This window comes from Phasianus colchicus, chromosome 6, assembly GCF_987193195.1.
Source record: "Phasianus colchicus chromosome 6, bPhaCol1.hap1.1, whole genome shotgun sequence".
In the NCBI taxonomy this organism is placed as follows: domain Eukaryota; kingdom Metazoa; phylum Chordata; class Aves; order Galliformes; family Phasianidae; genus Phasianus; species Phasianus colchicus.
In genome coordinates this window covers 17,664,884-17,672,744 of record NC_143441.1, presented here as the reverse complement: position 1 = coordinate 17,672,744, position 7,861 = coordinate 17,664,884, and the positions used below count along the sequence as shown (strand labels likewise).

Sequence of the window (7,861 nt, the reverse complement as noted above, 5' to 3'; positions counted from 1 at the left end):
TGACCTTCAGTGACCAATAAAGCTAATCAGAGAAAAGGTTTTTTGTTTGTTTGTTTTTTTCCCCCCAAGGAGCACATCACTTCCCCACGTTTCCCCTCAGAGGCAGTCAGGATAGATTTTGGTAGTAAGAATGTGATTAGCCTTCCTCAGACTTCTCTCTGTTAATTAAAGTGTATTGTGTACATAATATCTATGCTTGTGTACAATAGGATGCAAATGAAAAGAAATTACAAGACCTTTTTAAAGGGTAAACTAAAGTGTTTGTTGGTGCAGCATTCAGTAAATTGAATACAGTGCTAAACTCACCTGATAACATAAGGTCTCAGAAAATGATGATGGTAGCTAAGCAAGCAAACTGCTAGACTAAAGTGATAGAAGCGCTTTCTGTTTCTATCTGTCTGTCCACTTAGAACAGAGAAGACTGTCATTTTTTCCATATTTAGATCCATAATCTTGTATTTATTATTTTGTTATCAAGACCAAATATTCCTATGTTGGACCCACCTAATTTTTGTGGGTGATAAAATATTGCATTTTGATTTATCCTAAGCTTGAGATACATAATTTGCTGCTCAAAAACATCTTAAAGACATTTTCATATTTCTTGGCTTTTGTATTTACTGTGATGGATGTTAAAAGCTACTTCATATCATAATTGTCCTGGTGAGACAGGTTATTCAAGGGAAGCATTCAGAGGAGCACAATTAATACGTCTACTCAAAGTACTTTTATAACTCCAATTCTCAAAGTATGTACTCCACATGCTCTTGTTTAGCCTCACGTGATCTCTGAATAACAGAGAGTTACTGCCATCCTTATTTATATTCTACATAAAATTCAGAAATATGTAAAATAAATGCAGGTTGTCCGTGAGATCTCTAACAAAAAGAAACCACAGCACAAATCCATAAATTTAACTCAAACTTTGTTGGATTCTTCCTTTTCTCATTTCTGTGATGTGTATCTCTCTAAGTGCTGGCAGCAGAAGAAGAAAATCAGGACATTAGGAAAAATCTGAAGACAAATAAACGTAAGTAGGAGAGCTGACAGGAGCAAGAGAAGAGGCAGAAGTAACTCAGTTCATAGAGTGCACATTTTCTTATGTATTTTTAGAACATTTCAAAGAGCAAACAGGTATTTTAACACAACAGAAGAAGTGGTAGCAGCAAAAAACTTCTTTCCAGTGAAACAAATTGAAAATGTAGTGTTTTGAACTACTCATTCTACTAGTCCAGACTGCTCAGTATCTTTTTCTCTCTTTTTCTTTTGTTTCATTTCACAAAAGAAATCAAACAAAGGACATGGCTTAGCCTTTTTCTTACTGTTCCATCTTCTCTTAAAAATTGCTGTCCTTCTATTCCCAAAGCCCCCCTGATGGATAGTTCAAGGCAAGGTCCAGAAGCAGTCTAAACAGTTTGAGTTGCTTTGATGACTGATGCCACTGGAGTCAGAAAGCTTTTGACAAAACACACTGTTGACAAAACTATAGAAAGGCTTTAATGGTTTCTTTAATATGGATCACTCTTATTTTAAAATATAATAGAATTTGAGCCCACACGAAGTCTGTGAAAAAAAAAAGCCTCTCAGTACAGGGTGTTATAAGGAAAACAGTCCTGGGAATGATCTGAGGCTGTTCTTTCCTATAGTTCAAACTCACTTTTAGTGTTTATCCAGAAGTTTAGATCAGACAGAGACGAGGTTGTGGATCCCACAGCTAGGACAATGATGCCAAACTTATCCAAAAAGCTCCAGACCCCACAGTTAGTGACTGACTTGAGGTCACCTCCAGTTGAAATTTTTCAGTGACCTCCTGTCACATCTTTCCTGTAAGAGAAAGGAAGGGGCAATCAGATTCAGAAATACCCCTGGTTACAATAAGGTAAATGATATGCAAAGGTCCACACACAATCACCAATTTTAATGAGAATTTACCACAGTTTAAATGAGAAGCATACCATGGAAAATCAGAAAATATTTTGTCGGTCCTTCACATTCTCTACATAATTTACACACAGGAATGTAATCAGAAACCAATATTTCACTTATCTCAAATGTATGGCGCTAGTGGGTGAGAGATCACAAAGGAAAAATTCAGCTCAAGATTTTCCACAGTCTAGACCATCTGACCTCAGTCACGTTGGTCTGAGCACTGACAGAACTGAAAACATTATATACCAGTGTTTCTGGGGCTGTTGCAATTTTCATCTACTCTCTTGAAAAAAGCACAGATACAGAGAGGTCATCAGCTTGGGTTCTTTATGCTCTGTATGCAATGAATTTGCTCTTCAGCAGTTCTTGATTGATGAAGAAATACTGAACAAGAAAGCCTTCCAGTTCATCATTTCTCACCTTAGATTACCACTAGCTTTGGCAGATAAAGTTTCATAAAATAGTCTAATATTATTATTTATTTTAGTTGATTCTTGTTTGTTCTGTGAGATGACTCCATGTCTTTAATAGAGTCCCATTGGACCACTCTTGGTTGTTTTCTCCTGACTTCATGGACAGTGTCATGCATCTTTTAAGAAAATTAAATAGAAGCCAAAACCACATAAGGCCAATGACATAGCTGTGCAATCAGGATGAGACCTCCCTCCCTTTCTCTGCAATTAATTATTGATTTCAAATACATAATCTGGAATCCACATACCACTAAATGTAACAGAAACCAAAGACTTTTTAATTGTCTGCTTCGTCAGAATTGAACTACTTCTGCCTGGTAAAACATTTTTTCCTTGAATGTCTGTTAGAATTTAAAATAATTGAATTTGAATTCTCTTTATTTACATCATTAAAGGCTTCTAACAGTGACAAAACATTAAAATTTTTACACCTGTAACATCCACCTTCTGTTCCTAATCGAGCCTTAATTACAAGTCATGACTTCCTGGCCACGCTTAAGTCCCTTTTCCAAATTCATAACTTTGGATTTACTGTGACCTGTAGTAATTGATAATTAGTTAAAGATCAATACTTAAGTCTAATGAAAAACACTGAAAATAACTGAACTCAATAATTCCCTTCCTACCAGTTTAGGTATTTTGGAATGAACTGGCCACTTTAGAACACCAACTCTGGCTACATTGCACTATTCAGAGATCTCCTTTGACATTCATTTGTTCCAAATAAAGTTTTGTGACTAATTGTTTCATTTTGTTTTTAAATAAACACATTCTCTCTCCTCTTATGATATGGAACAAAAATTGGGCTGCTGTTCCCAAGGCACTCAGCAGTACAAATTTAGTCTGCAATCAGACCCATGGACTGTCAGGGTTTAGACACAGTTACAAAGCCTTTCCTTGTACCATAAAACTCATAACACGTGCGAAAGCAGGTGATATTGATGTAACCTTTAAACAGTCCTAAGTCTATATGGAAGAGTATCTCAGAAAAATGCATCACAGCCTGAGTAGGCCACTGTAAAGGTAGATGACATGTCTTGGATGGAAGCTAGGCCTGTAGCTTCATCACTTACACTAGTCATTCACTTGATCTCTTTTTACATCTGAAACTGTCATCAACAAAAGACTATATATATATATATATATTTTTTTTCTAAAATACATAACCATTAGAGTAGGTATAATAGTCATTAGATGCAGAGCTCTTCTCACGCAGGTCACATTAAGTCATAGCAAAAGCATCCTCTGACCTTAGGACCTCCATTGCAGATGGACTGATGGCATCTTTACACTGCGCAGTGTTCACTGCACAAACACTGCAGATGTGACTTACAGTCCAGGTAAACCAAAGAACTGAAGTGTAGAAAAAGAAAAGAAGCATGAGCAGAGCCTTGTTAGAGATAGAAATAGAGTTCAGGGCACCCAATTCCTAAACTACTAAACACTGCTGCCACTGTCACTTTAGCCTAAAGAATTAACAATTAAAATGGTTTACTTTTTTTGGTTGGTTGTTTTTTTTCTGAGCTGTTAGTTTTCACTAGTACCCTCCAACTCCTTTAAAGGAAACTTTGCAACAGCACACTTGAGAAGAAAATTTTTTTTGCAAAATCATCTTTCCAAAGAAGTGACAAAAAGGATGCACTACCAAAATCAGATCCTGTGAGTACAGGGAGAACTTGAACAAAGAAATGCCTGCAGGGTAATGATGTGGGTAGTCCCATTCTGTTAGTTTCGGCACATTTGATTTTAATCTGTTACATAAGCCTCACTAAAAAGTGAGGTGGTTTCCCTTTCAGTGTCTCCTATGACGACTAAGAACATAAACTTAATTTCAAAATGGATGCACACCCTGAACCAAATACATGGTGTTTAGTTTGTCAGCAATTGTAATGTGATCTTGCACACTAAATTATATCATCATTTCTAAAGGTTTTCCTTCTCTTACTTTCTTGTCACATATGTAAAGCCCAGAATGATTTGTGAGAAATATTCATTGATGGTACTTACCAGAAAAACACAAAAAATGTGGAGATTGTTAATTAATACTGCACTGGTTTATTAGAAAGCTGTGCATTCTACTAGAATTTTAAGTGTGTTCATTTGCTTCGTTGGATGTCAAATGCAAAACTAAGAATCAAACTGGCACAGAGTGAAATTTCCTGTCGTCTTGGCCACTGGATGAAAATTAGGATAGCTATTACAGTAGTTATGCAGCTGGAAGTATTTAAAGAAAACAGCAGGCAACACAAAAGATTATCCAGAAGAAGCAATTCCAGATTAACCCTTCTGATGCATTTAAACTTACTAACCTACCCTTGTTCTGATTTGGAAGATGCGAGTTGGAAAAAAAAAAGTAAAAAAAAATTTTTTGTTAGTAGAACGTAAATGTAATGCAACTGCCTTGTCACAGTGAACTAGATAGCAAGGATGAACAGTAACAATAATCACATGAAAATATCACATTATATCCTTTTCTTATACCTCTGGCTTTTTTGAAAACAATATGCTGCCTTAAGTCATGTTCTGCACAGAAATTCTTGCTGAGAATATAGTAAAACCTACTGTAGACAGAAAATACTGAGAAAGTAATAACATGAAAATTACTTCAACACAGGGTCCCTGCACTGTGGAAGTCCCACTTGAGCATTGAAAATAGGCTTTTAATTGTAACATAAGTGTTTCTGCTCTGCTGAGAAAGAAATTTCATCCAAGGAGAGCTACAGGTCTGTACAATTAACATCAAAATGAATCAAGTGAAAGGAAACATTTGTAGTGGGCTATGCTTCACCCTTTCTGTGTTTTGCAATCCATTTGTGAGACACTGCTTGAAAAATAAATAATAACTGGTTACTGGAACAGCTCTCCTTTGTGTAAAAGCCATTCATTTTTGCAGAACTCGAAAGCTAGGTTAGAGGAAACTTACCATTGAACTGTTTTAACACATACTATTTCTAAAATAAGTACATTTTAATTTCAGTGTAGGATAATTCCAAGAGTCTCTTTTAGCATTACTTTCTTGAGTGATGCTACATTTAAGACTTGCTTATGGTCTTCCTTCCATATTTTGATGTCCTTATATTTCTATTAAACTAAAAAAAAAAAGATCTGGGTGAGCCTCATGAGTAAACATTATCCTCTATGCAGAAACTGATTCAAGTCATTTCAAGATTAGTAGGACTGAATGAATCCCAAGTTTTCTGTCCAATCCTTGAGTTTATCAAGAGGAAAAATTCACATGACATTCTGCAATTTTATTTTATTTTTTTTAACATCTGGACAAAAAGGCCCAAGGTCTTTTTACAAATTGTCCTTTAACATTTCACAAAGCTGCAATATATATTTATTTTTATAGTCCTGAGTTCCCTGCTGGAACAATCTCCTTTGACACAATTTCAACACTTCCTCATTGAACTTTTACTGCTATAGCGAACATTGCCAAAGGCTGTAGCCAGTATAACCTCATCTTCCCACTCATTGCTTCACAGCACTACGAGTATGTTTATGAAAGCACTTAAATGGCTTAGAAGTTTATGTATATGTTCTAAAATTTAGAGAGAGAGAGAGAGGCAGCTTTACATTAGCCAGTTCAAAGGTTAATATATATCTAGCTATAGCAGGTTTTGCAAAGAAGCCCATAAATATTTTGTGTCATAATCATGTAGTTATTAGAACGGGAGAGTAGAGGAATCTGTTATGCTCTTTATATAACTATAAGCAATATATTTTGAGCATCACACTTTGCAGTGGAGTCCCTTCAGCTGCTAATGAACTGCATTGTGCTCTTCACATTTCTATCTTTTGCTATTGGAAAATCAAAGTGAAAAACACTTTATCCCTACCACAACACATAGACAATTTTATTTTCCATTCTCCAGCCCTGGTCTCCTTTCTCTACAAGTCCCTCAGCTTCTCTCAGCAGTTTCCTTGCCCTGAGGTCTCTATTTTCTCGTCATCACTACTAACAGGAATTCTTTCAGATGTTGGCAATCTTACTTCCTCACAGCAAACTCTCTTTACCTCCTTGGATTTGCCTTTTTTCTTTATAATTATTCTTTTCTCATCTCTCCCTAGCACACAGCGTGCCAACACATAAAAGTTAAACGTTTTTGCTGAGAGTAATTCCAGTAACAAGCAGACCAATGAAAAGGATGGTTCATTTATAGAATATGTAGGCCAGCGGGAAACTCTGAGATATTTTGTTTTCCTCTAAAGGAGGAATGAAAAACAAAGCTTTAATTGAAAAAACAGCAAGAGGCTTAGATGCACAACAGTGTTACCATGCTAGAAGAAGCTTGAAGCTAAAAAGTTTTGCCTGTCTGTTCTTGGTAGGCAAGAACTCAAGACAGTCACCAATACACACAATCTGCTGACATCACAGTAACTCAGAATGTCAGAACCATACATCTCAAGGTCTTCTCTGCTTCTTTCTTATCTCCTACATGCACTGTTGTTACAGTCGGTGTTACAGCTGGAAAGATTATTGTGGCAACAACAGGAAAAGAAACAAACTGGGAAGGAATGCTCACCTGTACCCAAAGATCTAGGTTCACAGGAAAGACTCCACAGAAGAAGGATCACCAGAAAAGGATTCTTCCCTAACAGCAGTCAGCCCTTAAATGGGGTCTAGGAGAGGTGCAGCCAGGCTCCACCCCTTCCAGTCACACAGCTGAATTGCGTTCACCTGTGCTCTTACGGCTGACTCAGTGCTTGTCTCAGGTGATCAATCAGTGGTTCAGTCCAACACTCAACACACAACTGTCATGGGCATGCACCTGACTGCGTATTTCAATCCTTAAAGGGATGAGTAAAACACATCAAACATATAGTTTAATCCAAAATCCCATTATTTCTCAACTAAAATCTAGCAAAAAATAACAATATAAAATATGCTGAGTATAGTAGAGTGCCAAAGCCCTAGCTAAGTCTATGCACATTGTGCCAGACTCACAAGAAATGGGAGAGGATCGCCTATGTCTTGGGATACTTTCAGAAGAGGCTGATAAAGGGAGGAAGAAGCACAAACCTGTGATGTTCCCAAAGCAAAGCTGTAAGCTCATGGCACAGCCATAAGTACCTCCCAGCTGTCCAGTATCCTGGCTCAGGCCTTGATACAGACAGAGCTCACGTGAAGGAGAGACTCATATGTAATAGATCTGTGTTACAGTACTAAGGCCAGCATCATTTCCTAGTTAGTAAATCATGTCAGGGAAAAGAAGGATTCATCATCTTTCTCAGGCAGCTTAGTGCTTCGGTTATACCCTAGAATATTCACGAACTGAAAACTCATATGATTTTTCAGACAGGTAATTTGACATTCCTTGGACTCCTTTCATTACCTCACCTCTCTGCAGCAGGCTGATCTCCAGCAATTCTCTACCAATCATCTGCATGCTGATATTTTGAGAGGGGTTATGTAGAATACCTTCCTTTTCACAGAGTTCACTTCATCACTGCATGCT

The 7,861-nt window shown here is 37.0% G+C and overlaps 1 long non-coding RNA gene across 1 annotated transcript; it reads right to left on the bottom strand.

Moving 5' to 3' along the window:
• Positions 1–995: 995 nt before the first annotated feature.
• Positions 996–6,979, bottom strand: LOC149917463 (uncharacterized). Its single transcript, XR_016467459.1, has 3 exons — positions 6,929–6,979; positions 1,658–1,824; positions 996–1,563 (listed from the first exon to the last, which is right to left on the bottom strand). It is a non-coding gene; the product is annotated as an uncharacterized LOC149917463 (long non-coding RNA).
• Positions 6,980–7,861: the final 882 nt, after the last annotated feature.